The 18,305-nt window shown below is 42.5% G+C and overlaps 1 protein-coding gene and 1 non-coding gene across 2 annotated transcripts in view; both read right to left on the reverse strand.

Annotated features, from left to right (window-relative positions):
* Positions 1 to 18,305, reverse strand: part of SEMA5A (semaphorin 5A) — a 411,791-nt gene that overhangs the window by 187,090 nt on the left and 206,396 nt on the right.
* On the reverse strand, positions 13,153 to 13,271 carry LOC112483023. The gene has a single exon (XR_003047471.1). It is a non-coding gene; the product is annotated as a 5S ribosomal RNA (ribosomal RNA).

The following is an 18,305-nucleotide window of genomic DNA, read 5'->3' on the forward strand; positions in this document are numbered from 1 at the left end:
AGGACACACATGTGCACAAACACACCATGACACACGTGCGCACGAACACACCGGGACACATGTGCGCACAAACACACCGGGACACACGTGTGCACAAACACACCGGGACACACATGTGCACAAACACACCGGGACACACATGTGCACAAACACACCGGGACACACATATGCAAAACAAGCAAAGACATTCCTTTTCATATTGACTTAGTGGTATGATCTGAAAAATACCATCTGCATCAACACTTGCTAAGGTTAATCAATATCTGTTTGCACAAACACACTGGGACGCACATGTGCAAAACAAGCAAAGACGTTCCTTTTCATATTGACTTAGTGGTATGATCTGAAAAATACCATCTGCATCAACACTTGCTAAGGTTAATCAATATCTGTTCAGTGGTTTTAGAACCGGCAAAGGTATCAAATACTATTTTTAGGCCTCATACAACACACTAAAATTATTCGATTCAAATAGACTAGACATTCAAGTTTTTCACACATATGTAATTCTTACAGCCAAGTATCTCTTTGTCACTACGATTATTTTTAGATAAATATAACTAGGAGTAGTCTCTAAATACAATTTAAATAATAATGAAATGTCAAAAATTTTATAATTTCTTCTATTGTAAGGACTTATCATTTATATACCTTTAACACAGCCATCTCCGTTCATTTACATATTATCTATGGCTGGTTTGGCACCACAGTGGTAGTTGGTTAGTTGCACCAGAGATGACATACCTGCAAAACTTCAGGAGTCGACTATCTGGTCCTTTACAGAAACAATTCGCCAACCCTTGCTCTAGTCAAACATAGCAAAGAGCTTTCATAATCCTTTTTCTTCAAACCCTAATTTAAAACAATAAAATGGTATCATATTCAACCAAACTCAATAAAAGACATAGATTCTTAAAATCTGTCTCTCTTCAAAACCACTGACAATTTAAAAGAAACAGATGCCATAGACACTGTGTTCTAAAATAGAATTAAAAATACTTCCAAAACCTGGAGAAATCATCAAATAGACTTACAGGATACTTTACTAATCGAGGGTCCTACAGGACATATGTGGCACCATCTCATAAGATAATGTGAGGAAGACTTAATAGCAGAATTATAATCCAAGATGTGGGTGGGTGGAGGGGAACACGAGTCCCCAGTGGCCACCAGAGGGTGAGGTGGATAGTAGGAGAAGGCTGGGCCCGCACAGAGAGCCAGGCAGTACAGAGCCCTGTGATCTGAGTCCTCGTGGGGAGTTGACATTTGGTCAAGGGTCACAGTCAGTCCAAGGTGACGTTACAGGGGCAAGTGAAGGGAATCATAACCCTGACCTTCCTCCCTTCCCTCTTGCAGTTGCATGCGCCTTGTCCACTGGCCCCACCCAACTGGACGTCTGAAGTTTGGGGCGCATGGTGAAGCCGGCAGAGCAGGGCCCGGCGGAGGCGAGGCCAGTGTGTGGAGTAGGCCAGGAGCGGGGACCCAGCACAGTGCGTGTGCTTTCGAGGCTGATGGAAGAGTAGAAAATACACGTGGTACTATTTTCCACGGGGTTTATATTGCTCCCAGTGCAGTCTCACGAATGAAATTCATCTTCAAAAATCAGTGTAAGACTAAGGGTGATTCCTTTTTCCGACATTAAACTAAAAACAAATTCACCAAAAACTGGTCGTGATGATGAACCAAAAGGTAGTTTTGATAAGATCCCAGTTAACCCGGCAGTGGCCAACACACAAGTCATGACCCGGATCTAATTTATATCATGTGACTTGCGAAGAACGCAGAAACGATGAACAAAACAAATGGAAAGCAGTAAAACCTTTCATCATGCTCTCCAAACGAAGGCCTTCTTCATCAAAAGAGATTTCAAATTAAATGGCTGTAAGCTCACTATGATGAGTGTCACGTTGGTCACAGGAGACCCTCAACAAAGCTATACCAGTATGTCCCAAAATGTCCTTCTGATGTTCCCTCATCCACAAGACTGTTGTCATTTACTCCCTATCAGTGTATGTTTCCCCATTTATACACCATATACAAATGCAACTGTGCGTAGATATGTGTATTTTAACTACGATGCACATATTTTAAAAGGATGACATAAAATGATGCTTTAAAATAAATGTTATTTTACATTCTAATTGAAAACAGTTTTTAAAATAATTTATGACATTGTGATATGGCGATTTAAAACTGTTTAGAAAATCAGTTTCTATTTTTATTTTTTAGTTTAAAACTGTTACAACTAAAGTGAACACCTCAAACAGGTAAATCTAATTGCATCGTTGCCTGTTCTAATTAAATTTTGGTATACTGTTTTTTTCAAATCTATCTTACAATTAGGTAGATGATAGTTTTGTTGAAATTTGCCTACTACATTTCTAGTTTCACTGATGTCAAAATCTTGTGCTTGAAAACTTTAAGAAAGTTTTTTAGACTATAAGAAAAGTTTCAAATGAGCAGAAAACAAATTCCCTCTAGCTGAAAATGTTATAACCAGATGAAAAGCATAGATTATAACCAGATGAAAAGCATTTTTTAAAAGAACTTTCTAAATTTTCGAATCTAAAGTACAGATATGATCATTATAATGACACTTACATGTCAATTTCAACAACAAATTTACAAATATTTTGAAGTGTCTGGTTAAAAATTATTTTTCCATTGCATGAAATTTTTTTGAAAAGTAGATTCTGTCTCATTCATTCTTAAAATACAAAGATTATTTTTTTCTGAAAGTAGCTACTATTGATCACATTCTTAAAAATCACAGAAAGTTCAGCAAATCTGGGTCACTTGAGATAGACTTAAACATAAAGATAGAGAGACATAGATAGATAGATTATATATATATATATATATATATATAGAGAGAGAGAGAGAGAGAGGGAGAGGGAGAGGGAGAGGGAGAGGGAGAGGGAGAGAGAGAGAGAGAGAGAGAGAGAGAGAAATAGATGGATAGACAGATATCCCAAGGAGCAGCGATGTGCAGATGTAGGAGCTGCTAAACCAGCTTGAATAAGGAACCTGCAGTCCCGGCTTCTCATCTGATGCCACCATGATCAGAATTGAACTCCCCAGCCAAGAGTTTTGTAGAATTCCTTCCTGATCCTCAAAATCATGCACAAAATAAAACAGTTGTTTTGTGATAGTTTGTCAGGCAGCAATCGATCACCCAAACAAGGAGTAATTACTTTGTCACAGGTCTAGACGTCCAGTAGGGGCGCTTTCTCTACCCATCACAGGTGCACATGCGTCAAACCCACTCTCCCTGCAGTGTTGGGTGCTCAGGCTGGGGCACTAGAACCCTGCTGTCTTTCATGCCCTGACCCGCCAGCCCACCCAGCCCCCTCTGTCCAGCTGAACAGAACCATTACTGGAGCAGGAAGAACAGTGGCATTTGGAAGATGCCAAATATTACAATAATGGTGTTTTTAATGCATGCAAATGTTTAAGCCCCCTTTTCCCTTAGCAAACGCCTACTGTACCCCGTTTACAAGTGAGTTCTCTGAGTCCCCAGCCTGTTTATCTCCCTGATCTTAAATGACAGCAGTTACCAACATATACTCAATGTGTTAAGTTGAGGATAGTAACAATAAAATAATAGTAACATTCATTTGTTGCGTATGGCATGCCAGGTCGCATTCACAGTGTGACCTGCATCAAATCATTTACTCATAAAAACGTGAAGGAAGGCATTATGATTATCCTAGGGAGGAAACTGAGACACAGTGAGTTTGAGTAACTTGCCCAAGACCACACACACACAGGAAGCAGAGGCCGTGGACCCCTAGGAAGTGTTTTCAACTCTTCTTCACTGCTTAGTTCTGAATACAGAATATAGACAAAAGGCCCAATGACTAAACTCCGCTGAATTTAGAGAAGATTAACTAGAATACTCCAGAATACTCTAGAATTCCTTATAAGTTTAAACAAGCAATTTTCATAGTGCTTTATTAAACTGATACTAACGCGGAAAATAATATTTGTTTGAAACTCCTAAGAAATACAAAATGCAATCAACTGTATCATAGGAGTAATGCAAAAGGCAAAGCCATCGCTGGTGGTGTAGACCAGTGGCTGTCAACAGGGGGCTATTTTGCTCCCCAGGGAACGTATGCAAATGTCCAGGGACATCGTTGGTTGTCATAACTGGGTCCAGGGGGAGGGACTGTTGTCTAGTAGGTAGAAGTCAAGGGTACTGCTAAAAACCCTACAGTGCACGGACAGCACCCCCACAACAAAGAATTATCCGGTCCAAAGTATCGACAGCGCCGAGGCTGAGAATCCCTGGTGTGGAAGATGACCTCAGCCCACGTAACCTGCATCACTTGGGAGAGGTGCACACCCACGAGATCTCTCCAAGGACAGCAGCAAAGTCGCGCTCAGGTCCCCTGGGGCAGCGGGCCCTTGCCCGGGCTCGCAAGTCATGGTTCCACCAGATACAATGAGATGGGCACTGAGACTCGGTCCCACCCAAGCCCTCCCGACTTCGCCTGCTGTTCCCCGTGTAAGGGCTGACATTAGGTCTCCTTCATGTCAATACCTATCTGTGCCAAGCTTCCTGCTTGGACCGTCCGAATACCCGGTACTGTCCAGATACCTTGGCAAGAAGCTCTTCACGCATCCAGTGACCAGCCGACCTGCTAAACCTCTCAGAACTCCAACCACACCCATCCTCTGCTTCGTCCAGGGACCCTGGACTCAAACACTTCACCCACAAATCAGGCGACCCACTCTTCCTTTACACTGAGAGTACAGAGGGGCTTTCTACTGAGCCGGCGAATTAGTGTCGTTCCCAGACATACTTCGTTCCACGATTCAATCACTCGTTCCACAATTCAATCATTCATTCATTTTCTCTCTCACTCTTTTACTCGCTCTGTGTTCTTCCTCCTTCTCTCTCCTCTTTCTCTTTCCCGACAAGATATTTAAAATATCTTTTTCAAATACCCACTGAACAGCCCGTGGGATGCCTCACCACCACTCAAGGTCACTAGGGTCAAAGCAGAACCACCCACCTTCTACCCTCTCTATGCACCTGAATATCCAGCTCCTCAGAGCCCCCCCTTCTTGCTCCCCCCAGCACCTCAGGGACCAAATGCAACGCTCTCACAGCCCATGCCTGAGCCCATTCCCTCCCAGAATGACTGACACCAGCGGTTTAGTTCCCCAGGGTTCAGGTTCAAAGCTGGGATCTCCATGACCCCAACCCCTCGTTCAGTAGGCATGGAAAGGATTGGGGGATTTCCATTTTTAAAAGTCTATTCAAATGGATCTGATGACCTAACAGATTCTAGAATCGCTCTGTTAAAAAGTCAGTAAGCCTCTTAATCTAAGTACCATTTGTAGCAGTCATCCTACTGGAAATCTCGTGCATAGAAATAAACTTCCCTTTGTGCGCTGGGGATTTCTGGTTTGTAAACTCCACCTATTTTTCAGAATTAAGTGAACAAAGAGAGAGATGAGAGGCCAAATGATTTAGAGGGAGGATCTGGATCTGTATGAAGATCCGGGCGGTGCGTGGAAGGGACAAGGGGGGAGCGGGCGATGGGGTGGGGGTGGTGGCTGTCCCCCACTGTCCTGCCCTTCCATATCTATGGTAGAAGCTTGAGAGCACATGAGCTGCAGCCTGGAGGCCTGTGATCTAATCTGGAGCCCACCAAAGTGTGCACTGCTGACAAGTTCTCCTCAGACGCAACATTAGGATAGCGATGGTGCCTAAGGAACTGGAGCCCTGATCAGATGCAGTGCCTGCCAAGCCCTGAGCAGACAGGTGGATACGTGATAACGTCCAAGACTGGCTACAATCACCATTACATCAGTAAGATTCGGGAAACGGTATCTTCTGTATATTGTTAAACATCTTCGAAAAATGACATTGCACGTGTCTGGAAGAGGCTGAAAATCACTGTATTCATTCGAATATCATTCAATGCTCCCTTTGATTCTAGGTAGAGTGAGCAGAAAACACGGTTTCTATTTGCGAAATAACAACTCGGATCCACTAGAGAAGGGAACAGATGATTACGTATCATCTAGAGGGTATTTTAATGTAATGGGTGGTAATTAAGGACTTAAAACCTCAAATGCTACCGTGTTAATTTCAAAAGGGTATGTGAGAGCAGCAAGGAAACGGAGACACATCTCACACGAGGAAAAGAAGAGACTTCAAAAACATCCGTTACTTTAAAGGTCAGAAAAAGATGATTAGGGTATAAAGTGAATAATTAATATACCACCCATACACCCATTTATAAGCTTATTATCTCTTAGAGGTGGACCTATGAACCTTTAAATATATTGGCTATATTTAAACAGCTGTGACAAACTGAAATCTGTCAAAAACTGGTAAAACAATTTTGCTTTTAAACCAGCTAAATACGATATATTTCTAGAGCCCTCCCAGCATCGGGCTGCATGCATATGTGAGATACTCTGTAACTATGAAATACACATTTTCCATGAAAATAGAAAACTCTGTGTTCTTTTGAAAAAGAATTGTACTTTCCTGAAACGTATGTCTCCATTATTAATGTGCCTTTTCTGGCAGAATCCACTCCCACTTTGAAAGCTATGGAAAGAAGACTAATAATTGGGGGCATGAAATCTGACTTATGACCTAATAAAAAGGTAAAACAATAACTGAAACTTAGAGGAAGATAACAATTCTACTACAGTAAGACATTAAATAATTTCACCAACAACTTACTTATGGCATCTACGCCATGTACAGTAAAGGGCTTTGTTCAAATTAAGTCAGCTTTTCCCCTTCCTTTCCAATTTACTTCAAACGGAAATTATCTTCTCAAGCTTACTGCTTCTGGTTCATGCATCTTCTTTTTTGTAGAGACCCTTCCTTTGTCCTTGACCATGAACAATGAGTAAGATTATAAATATTCACTTCAAAATGCTTCAAAATGATAAGGGTCATTTTAATTATGATTTCCTTAGGGGAAAAAATCATATTATAAGACTTATACTGTTTACATTGATGGAAAAAAAAATCCATCAATGTAAAATCTCTATTTACCAATGAAAATAAATCACAAATTCTTTTTTGACTTGGGGAACACATTTACATTTATGGTTTTATGTAATTCCATTTTGTACTCAGTTGCCAAAAGGCATCATATTACTATGTGTTTGGTCAGATCTTATAACGTCTAAAGTTTTTCTTAATTCTACATTTGCTAACTTTTATGCTCATAGTTAATTTAAGCTGCTTGTGTTTCTATAATTACAAAAAGAAATCTACATTTTGGAAAGACTGGGACCCAATATAAACCATCGTACAGAAAGTAATCTGATCCAGATACAATACGTCATGATTTTTTAAATTTCAGGACTACCTTATGAAAGGATACCTCAGCAATACTTTTTATTTTTAAATTTCAGGGTAAGTGTGGGCAGTTGCAATACGATACAAGGAAAAAGATAAGGGAAAGACAGAGTATTTTCTGCGTGTAAGATAACACGTTCCAAACTGTGTGGGCTCCAAAATCAGGGAAAAAGCGCCCCTCAGAGAGCCTGCGTTGAGTTACGGTAGAAGCTTCCAGATCTCCCTCTGGAAGACATGACGGAAGTGATACTTGCTGGGGGAAGAGCAAGGATGTGGCAGGGGTTCAGAGAAGACGACCAGCGTCACCGTTGCTCCATGACAAGAAAAGGAAAGGGTTGAGGGAAAAGATGAAGAACAAAGCACGCGGTGGTTACCTTAGAAAGTCAAATGACGGCTGAATTTTGAAAAGTTACGAATTCGACTTCTTTAAGAAAAACATGCTTTTTTCTAAATTCCATACCATCAGCTAACATGTTCCACAAAAAGGGAAAATACACTTAAACGGTATGGATACACACAAGCGAATTGAAAAATACATAGTTTTGAACTTAGATGACTAAAATGTCATCTATTCACTACAAATTATATTGACGATGTTACAGGTTGAATTGTGTCCCTCGAAAAAAGATATATTGAAGTCCTAACTCTCGGTACCTCAAAAATGTGATCTTGTTTAGAAATAAGATCTTTAGAGATAATCAAGTTAAAATGAGGACCTTAGGGTGGCCCTAATCCAATACGACTGGTGTCCTTCTAAAACGGAGAACTTGGCAGAATGAGACAGATAAGCACGAAGGAAAGCCTATGTGAAGACACTCTGGGAGAAGAAGGCCGTGTGGCTGGAGCGACAGTCTACAAGCCAGCGAAGGCTGCTGGCAAAGGCCTGAAGCTGAATGAGGCAGGGAAGGGGCTCAGGGGAAGCGCGGCCCTGCCCGCACCCCGATTTCAGATTTCTGGCCTCTAGACCCAGGAGACAATCATTTCTGTCACAGCAGTCCTACGACGCTAGTCCAGATGCTTAGAGTAAAGGCATCACAACTGAATCTCTTTTTTAAACTTTTCGATTCTTTCTTTAATAAATAAAAATGTGTAAGCGATAAAAATATTTACATAGTTTAATTTTCTAGTGTTGTACTGATTCTGTTTATCTAAGAATATTAAATATGAGATCTGTTCTCTGTTTGGCATAGAATTTTCAAAAAGGGGTTTAAAAGAAAATATCCGTGATGAAGGTTCTTTGTCACGACTGACAGTAGTTGACATTTTCGCAGCTTTAAATGCCCAGGATGACATCTTTGGAAAAGAAGGATGATGATATTGAAGCATTTTAAATGGATCCTATTGTTGTATGATCTCCCGATCATTATCATAATGTTTCAGTAATGAACTCACAGCCTTTAGCTCAGTCCACTGTTGAATGGAGGCCATTAGCCTAAGTAAATACTTCCCTTATAGAGCCAGGAGGGTGTGGAATCACTTCGATTAGTCATTTGGACAAGCTTGATAAACCAAGCCCAAGGTCAACAGGCCACTAAGGGCACACAGTGAGCTCGATCTGCTGCACCCTCAGTATTAATTAAACACTCATGGCGAGCTTAGCTGTTCAGAAGTGGACAATTGGACGTGCAAATGTCAGACTCCCAGAGCTGAACAGGCTCTGGGAGGTCACCTGCCCATCCGGTCAAATCCTGTTGGGATGGAGGGAAGCTGATTAGAAGCAGTATCCCCAAACACTCACGGTCCCCCTCAGTGCCTTTACTCTGTCCCTCTCACTCTCCGCCTCTGAGAGGAGACCACGCTCTGTCTGCAGAGTGTCACCCCTTTTCTAATAAACTTTTTTTACTTAAAAAAAAACAAAACAAAACACGGAGCTGGATTGTTGATGAAGAAACAGCCTGCCACGGAGGAGGACAACTGAAATAACACCTGCCAGAAGCTGATCTGTGGGGAGCACGGACGGAAGGCGGGGGGTCTGAGCAGGAGAACCAGCAAGCGGAGATGCAGGCGAGAGGGACGAGTTCGGCTGGAGCTCAGACAAACGCGCGGGAGGCAGGCGAGTTGGGAACGACGGAACGATGCCCATCTTGTCCTGGGGACGTTCTCAGAGCCGACCAGGTATTTTCATCAGCTTCCCCTCATGGGCTGGGCACTGACTGGTAGAGTAGAGGGGAGGGGGAGGGGATAAGCTGGGCGACCGAGCCCCGCCAGTGACCCGCCAGGTGGACCTGGCAGGCGGGGCTTCGTCATTGGGAAACAGCTGTCCTCGGAACGGGTTTGAGAAGACGGCCAGGGACGCGAAGCGCCTTCCCCTGCGCTCCTGGCGGAAACCACAGACAGCCAAAGACTATCGACAAGAAAAACGTGGCAAATGACATGAATTGCACAGACGAGAGCAACGCTTCCCGCTTCCTTCTTCCCTCGTGGGGCGGCCCGTGCATGTCCCCGTGTAGCTGGAACTGAAACCTCAGGGGCCCAGCTCAAAGGGGAACTGGAAGTTTCCAATACTGTCACCTCGAAACTATTACAGTATGAAATGACACCCAAACATGAAGAGGAAGAAACTGCCTTCCTGCTCTCACTCCCCATCCCTCACCCAACTTCCAAAGGCACCGACGGGGCCCTGCGCTCGGGGACTGGGCGCCTGTGGCTGGTGGAGCGGGCCAGCCCAGCCGGGGTCATCGGCGGGGTCCCTCAGGGAGCCACGTTCCAGGATATGACCAAGAGGGGCGTTAGGAAAAGCGAGGTCTCACATGGTTAACCTCCTCGTACATCTAGGGTGTGGGTGCTCCAGACAGGGGCACACGGGTGGATGACAGCGCCTTCCGTGAGCCACAGCCCAGCTGCTTTACCCAAGAAATTCCGTTCCTTCCACGCCAGACTCGCGAGAGGTAGATTCACATCTGTCTCTGTGCTCGTCGATTTCCTCTTCTCTTATCTCCTGGTCTTTCTGTCAGAAAATATTTATCACTGTCGTTGCGGGAGGTGGGGATGAAGTAATGCTTCTCAACTGAAGGCAGTTTTGTTCCCCGGAGGACGTCTGGCAATGTCTTGAGATGTTTTTGGTGTCACACCTGGGGGACGAGGTGCTACTGGCATCTAGTGAATAGAGGCCAGAGCTGCTGCCTCTGTTGTATATCGTACAATGCACAGGACATTCCCCCAGACCAAAGAACTACCTGACCTAGCTCCCACTAGTGCTGAGGTTAAGAAACCCTCAGATGGAGGAAAAGGAAATATAGTCATTAAAAAATTGTGCAGCCACAACACAACGAGAAGTCCCATGGCACCGCAAATAGGTAGGATCTACGTACAACGAAGATGCATAAGCTCAAGATGCACAAGCAAAGAAGATGCAAAGGTTTTCTGCTGAAGACGCCCTAAGACGACCCACACTGGGATGGATGGTGGCCACCCAAAACATCTTCCCAGAATCTGTGAAGACGTGGAGAAAAGATCTCTACAAATCTAATTAAGTTAAGGATCTCACGAGGAGGTCGCCCTAGATCATCGAATGGGCCCTAAATCCAGTGACGAGTGTCTTCAGAAGGAAAAAGTGAAGGACACTCAAGACACCGACGCCCAGGGAGACCGTACAGTGACGGAGGCAGAGGTGGCGGCTACGCATCGACAGAAGAAGGGACGCCAGGAGCCAGCGGAGGCTGGCGGAGGCTGGGGCTCCGGACCTGTGACAGTAAATTTCTGCTGCGTTAAGCCACGAGCGGTGTGGATACGTATTACAGCAGCTCCAGGAAACGAGACGCTGCGCAAAGGATGATCGGCTCGGACTCAACGTGTATTCTTCCTGACGGACAGAACTCCTGGTTTTAAATGTGACTTCCAAATGAAATTTCCGAGATGTGCATTTACAAGCCAAGTGTGTTTCTGATGACCTAAGCGACTTTCTCAGGCAATGATAACGTTTATTTTAAGCAGAAGAAGGTCACACTCGATAAGCATCCGACTCAGTACAAGCATCCGTCCTGACACTCTGAAGACAACAAATGCATAAGCATCTGGAGTCTCCACATGAGTGGACACTGGCATTCGCACGTGTTTTGAGAGGTTCTAAACTGAGCGACAGACAGAAGTGCAATCATTTTAACCAAGCCCTTTGTGACAAGTGATAAAAACTCATCTCCAACTAGTTTAAGCCCCTCAAAAAAGTTAGAAAATATTTTGTAACTGGAAAATACATGATGAGAAAACCAGATAAAAGCACAGACTAGTCTGGAGATTTGAAGCATGCTATAAAAATTCAACAGTGCCAATTCCTAGTTATGATGGCCTCCGTCGGGCTTTATTCTTGGGCAGATACCACATGGTGACAAGATGGCTGCACGTAGCCTACAGTTGACATCATCCTTCAAGTTCATAATTGCAAAGAAAAGAGATTAGCCTTGTTTCGCTCAGTGCATATTTCAAAGTCCTTAAAAGGCTGCTAATTAGCTGTACTTGAATCATGTACAGAACCCTTGACCAAGGAGATGGGATATTTCTTATTAGGATCCCTGGGTCACCGGCCTGCCTGCAAGATACAAGAAATAGAGGCCATGTGTATTAGCTTCCTATGCTGCTGTAATAAAATTGCCATAAACTTGGTGGCTTAAATCAACAGAATTTTATTCTTTCACAGTTTTGGAAGCCAAAAGTCAAAAATCAATAATCATTGAATCAAAATCGAGGTGACAACAAAGACACGCCCCCTCCAGAGGCTCCGGGGTGAACTCTTCCTCACCTCTTCCAGCTTCTGGTGGCTGCTGCACTCCCTGGCTTGTGGCTGCATCACCCCAGTCTTCAAGGCCAGCTTCTTCAAGTCTCTCTGCTCCATCTTCACATGGCTCTCTCCTCCAGATGCACGTGCCAAAGCTCCCTCAGCCTCCCTGTCATCGGGACACCTGTGATTGCATTTAGGGCCCACCCACATCGACCAACATCACCTCCCCATCTCAAGATTCTTAACTTCATCACATTTTCGTCATGTAAGGTGACATCACAGAGAGGTAGGACATGGATATCACTTGGCGACGGGGGGAGCGGGTCGGTGCCAATTTTCAACCCACCACATTGTGTCACTGGCGATACTGCAGAATCACAGAGAATAAGGTCCTGGTCATCCCAGAAGCAAAGAACAGATTTTCCTTACAGGCTAAGGCATGGCCTCTCTCAGGTAACCCTGCTATGGCTGAGTCATCAGTCCCAACGTTTGAATAAGCGGGCACTGACTCCACCGTGTGTGCCAAACTGGATCTCACACCTGCTTCACCTTCATGGTGGGACTAAGAAACCGATAAAGGTGGGGAGGGCGTGTTGCGTCTCACTCATTTTCACGCTCACGTTTGTTCATGCTCAGGGACCTAGCTCACTCATGGCTGTATCTCAAAGCAAACTGGCAGCAATCGTCAAGGCGGATCCCAGATCAGAGGCGTCAAAGCCAGCATGACATTGCTATCAGCCACATCTAGACAAAGCCCATGCTTTAGAAATCGAGACAGAACCAGCTGCTGAAAACCTGACAAGTCTCAAGTTTAAATGCCAGCCTAGCAGGGAACTGTATTAACGGTGAAAAAGAAGATATGCATCCATTCTTTCGGCATTTCTTCCCTGACTCCTGCTTGGCTCAGCCAGAGAGAAGAGAAAGGGACCCCTCAACAAACCCTAATTATTACAGGCCAAGAAGTTTTAAAATCAGGTTTTAAAATTTTGCCTTTTTTTTTTTTTTAAGGCGAGGCAACCTTTGATTGACCTCATAGATTGCAAGGACCTTGTCAGCTTACAATCCCTTATTTTTATTTTTATTTTTTCATTTTTTACGCCTACAGCACCTGGTCTTCCTACATGGCCTCCCATCCAAGTACTAACCAGGCCCAACCCTGCTTAGCTTCCGAGATCAGATGGGATCAGGCTTGTTCAGGGTAGCATGGCCATAGACTGCCTTTTTTTCTTCATTAATCTATTTAAATTGATTAGCCTTTGCTGATAATAAAATCAGTTCACACATATAGCACACAATTTAGAAAATTACAATAAAGTAGAAAAAGGAAAATCCAAACCATCTACCACACGAAGATGACCAATGGCGATTTTACGTCTTTCAAATACTAGATTTAACTTAAACAGAAAAATGAAAAAAAAAAAAAAAAACTTGAGGTTAAATCAAAGGAATGTCTGAAATTCATATTTCTTCATCAGATATATAAACCCCTCAAACGTTCCTAAAACATTCCACTAAATTAAAAAAAAAAGTTTTAAATGTAGAAGATGAGCTTATTAATGTTGATTTTTTTTTAAACCACATGTTTCTTTATAGAACAAGGTTATATTTCTAGGTGGTAAAACTTAGATCAGCGAGTAAGAAGGGTAAGAAGAAATAATAAAAAAACACTCCTTGGCAATTCTAAAGTTTAATACATCTTTTATAAAATATTTTGAAAAGGGACAAATTTTGAAATCTAAGCTTATCTTAGCATGATTCTTGGAAATACAAAAGGGAGAAGATGAGCATTTATCCAGCAAAATATCCCACTTATAAGAGACAAATCACTTGTGGGAAAATAAAATAAACATCACTTAAAATTGATTATATCACGAACTATAATAAATCCTAAGAAATTACACACAAAGACACTGGTCCTTATGTTCCACCCAAACCTGTTGCTTCACTTTCTTACAAAATCATCCCGTTTGTTTTATGTTCGGAGCACCATTTTCTTTCGTACTTATTATTTATCTTTCTTTTCCCTTAGGATTTCTAATTGCGTTTTTACTTTTTCTTTTAATAAAAATAATCTCCATATAATTAACCACTTTTCAGTTGTTAACCTTGTGAGTTGAATAAAAATATTTACTTTCTTCTTAAAGGCATTTTCATGGACCCTTCTCATTTCCTTTTGCATGATCTTTGATGAATTAGATATATAAAGACATCATACTTTTATTTCTATGAATTCTTCTTTGAGCTCTGCTTTTTCTTTTCCACGGCAGCCTTCCCATGCTTTGTGATTACATCATCATCTTTACATTACTCTTTTTAAGTCAAACACGTACTTAATTTATGAAGAAATCTACAGGACTTAACACAAAAGGCTGAGTAAACCCTCTATATTGTGGCCCATATCCTGCTTGTTCCAAGTAAGAATTTTCAACTTTTTGACTGGTCAATTTGGGCATTTATCTCCAAATCGCTAAATAATATGGTTTGACTGGCGTTTGTTGATATTTTCCATTTACCGGCCCCTTTTCTGAGCCACCCATCTCCCCAGTTAACTCATGCGTACTCTCCCGTCCCCACCTTCTCAATATTGACTCATCGTAATTCTGCTCGGGTATTCTGTTTACATATTTATGACTGTGTCAATGCTTTTCACAGATGCTCCATGAAGTAAGATATGTTTCCCAAAACAATTTTCTTTACCTCGGAGTTCATAATAGTCTTGTCTTGGTCTGTTCAAGCTGTTAATAACAAAATACCGCGAACCGGCTGGCTTATAAAGAACAGACCTTTAATCCTCACAGTCACGGAGGGTGCGAGTCTAAGGTCAAGGTGCAGATTCGGTGGCCAGTGCGGGTCTGCTTCCAGGTTCACAGGCATTGGTCTTCATCGCACCCTCTCAGGGTAGCAGGTGTAAGGGAGATCTCTCTGGGGTCTCTGTTATGAGGGCACTCATCCCATTCATTCGGTGAAGCTCTCATGACCTGTTCACCTCCAAAACGCCTCACCTCTAAACACCATCCGATTGGGAGTCAAGTTCTAATTTACAAATTTGGGGGGGATACAAACATTCAGTCCATAGCAGGACTCCTATTTCTTTTTCTATGTACTTATTGTTCATTTGTCCTCCAATGCCCAACTGTAAGTCTGCATTTTCTCCAAATATATTCAGACATCTCAGGTATCTCATTATTGTTGTCTTCATGGAAAGACACCTTTGGAACTTGTTTCATCTACTCCAATCCGCTTCTGAGTCTCGCAGCAACTACTCCACAATTACCCCCTTTCTTCCTCCTTCTTTCCTCCCCTCATGTTAGAGCCTCTATTTCAAGCCCGCTGAATGAATCGCATAGTGTCACACGTACTCCTTCATTTCCCATCTCTTAATCTTTAACTTTCTAGGAAACTCAAATTTATTTTCTAATTTTCCATTGACACTGTCATTTTTACAATCATGGGTTTTAAAAATAGTCTTCATTATGAAGGCCTTTTTTTACAAACTGAATATTTATTTTTCCTTGTTTCATGGATATAATATTTTCTCTTGTTTCAGAAAATATTAATGATAATGTCTTATCTCTATTTCCCTCAAGGTTCTCATTCAATTTGTCTCATTATTTTTCATATTGGGAATTAAAATAAAAAAAAAAAAAAAGGAAACACAGAGCTGGCTACATGAACTGCTTTGTAGCCCAGTAGTCATCAATGTCATGTAGTAGAGTGACTACCAATGTCAATATCCCCACGATTCTAGACGTAGGCTGGTTAGATAAAAACAGAAGTGTATTCGGAAAATCCATATAAAATGTACATGAGCATGAACATTAAACCCTGGGTGAGTGGAGCTGGGGTCTTACCATGTAGACTTATGCCCAATGTCCCTGCTTTTAAAAGCGAGAGCTCCAAGCTATTTCTGGGTGTCCTAGTCCAATGGACCTGTAGGTTTCCATCTTCCAAAATTAAGCCTCCATCTTCCTTCAGAATAAGCAGCAGCCGTGCTGCAGTACAAAGCAAGGATGGAGAGCTGGTCTCTAACTGCTCCCTCCACGGCCTCCTGGTTCGTGTGGCTGCTGCTGGAAAGTCAGCTGTAAATTTTATTTTTACTCCACTGAAGGTTCTGTGTCTTTTATTCCCCACTCCAGTTTATTTTTTAAGATGCTTCTCTTCGTCACTGGTTTTCAGCAGTTTGGCTGTAATATGTGTAGATGTGGTTTTATATTACTTATCGTTTTGGGGGTTTGGTCTTCTTAATCTGATGATCGATGTCTTTAATCATTTTTGAAAGGTCTCAATAATTGCTTCGAATATAGCTACCATGTTCTAGCTCTTCTCCTTTTGAGACTCAAATTATATATGTGAAATAGAGTTCCCCCAACCCCACTGGGCTGTCTTCCAGTTTACTATGCTAACTGGATCATCTGTGGGGTTAATTCTATTGTCCATTTTTATCTGATTTATCTGTCACAATGTCTTGTCTTTTCACGTCTAGAATATGTTACTGCATGCTGACAACTGTGGATAAAAGAACTATAGAGACATCAAATTATGCGACGTCCACCAAAAATAATCTTCCTTCAGAGAGAGTTGCTTTGTCCCTCGGTGGAGCAGATCTGGGGATGTCTGGGAGGGGTGAAGGCAGGGAGTGAGCAGAGTCAGGACTGGGGTGCAGACTGGAGAGATTCAATACCCTTCAGATTCATCCTTGTTTCTAGGGCACGTCTTCTGGGGTTTTTAATCAGGAGCCTGCTGGGCGTCTAGCTCCTCGGTCCTCTGAGATGATGAGGAGCTGTGCCTCCTCGTTCGGCTTAGATCTATAGCTGCAGGACACACGCACCGTGGGAGTGTGGCCAACACCTTCGGGGGGTAGACTGGCCATGTGTTCGAGGCCTATTAAGTCTTTAATTTGTGAGATACCTCTGTGACTGCCAAAATCTCTGCTTGTCTCGCTCTCTCTGAGCAGCAGCCATCGACTACAGGAGCACCCTCTCGCTAAACCCAAAATAGTTTTATCTTCTCTCCCATTTTCCCTGTTCTTGCGGGCTTAGGACATTTAAAAAATGGCCTTCTGTATTTCCTGTGTCAGGAAAAAGCTGAGGTAATCGCGAGTGTTCAATCTTCCATTTTTTACTAAAAAACCTACAGCGTTTTCTTGAATATCATTAAATAGACGCCTTGGGATTCCTTTCATGTCATAGTCTTAGGACTATTACTGTTTCAACTAAAGTAATCCGTTATGGTCGTTATTGTCATTTAAATGCTATGTGTTTGATGGATGAAAGATCAGTATGTGGGGGTCTCTCCATCCTCCTGAACCAGAAACTGATAGCTATAATTTAAGACTACTTGCAATTTCAATACTTCTTTATTCAAATGATGATTAAAAATTTGACGGCAAAAAAACATCGAGAGGTCTTTAGACTGAAAATATTAACACGGTTTCATGCATGGTCATCTCTATTTCCTTATTAAATAGACTACTTCTAATGGTGGATATCTGAGTGGGCAACGTCCCTCTGTGTCTTCTGGAGAACACGTAAACAATAATTGAGTATCCCTCAAACTGGAAAATGAGGTTAAACTTCAAGAACTAAACTGTTCAATCAACCCATATAAAACGATAGCACAGATCACATCCCAGTATTTGAAAGAGGCCAGCCCCCAGGCTAGTAAGAACTGAAGCAAACAGATGAAACACTATGACCCAATGAAGAAGTAATATATAAACTCTAAAGTTAGCTCAAAGAGAATAACAAAAGGAGAGTCTGACAGACATACTAAACAAGAGATGTGCCCATCACAGCTGTAACCTGTCGCTCTATCCAACTCGATCACAGTTACTAAATAAATTCAGGATATCGAATGGCTCATATATTAAAGAATCATGGCACCCAGAGTTTCAGACCATTCACTGTAGAAAGTGGTAGGCCGATGTGACTCGAATGTTTTCATTTCTATTTCTCTCATGTCATCCATTTTCTCTCGGCTCCTAGTTAATTGGGAGACTTCAGCTTCCGGTGTACATAATCTCTCACCCAACCAAGAAATCCATTACTCATTCGAAACAAAGAATTTCCCTGGTACATTGGCTTATCCATCTGTGTCAGCGTTTTGGAAGAGTCACACAAATAAGGAACATGAAAGCAAGGCAGAGAATTCTAAGCATGCCCATCAGTCAGCGGTGATGTCGGAATCGGGGGCCACTTCTGAAACAGAGGCAGAAACGCATTTTAGATCAATGAAACGGACCCTTCCATT

The sequence above is a fragment of the Pteropus alecto genome, unplaced genomic scaffold (genome assembly GCF_000325575.1).
Source record: "Pteropus alecto unplaced genomic scaffold, ASM32557v1 scaffold66, whole genome shotgun sequence".
Lineage (NCBI taxonomy): Eukaryota > Metazoa > Chordata > Mammalia > Chiroptera > Pteropodidae > Pteropus > Pteropus alecto.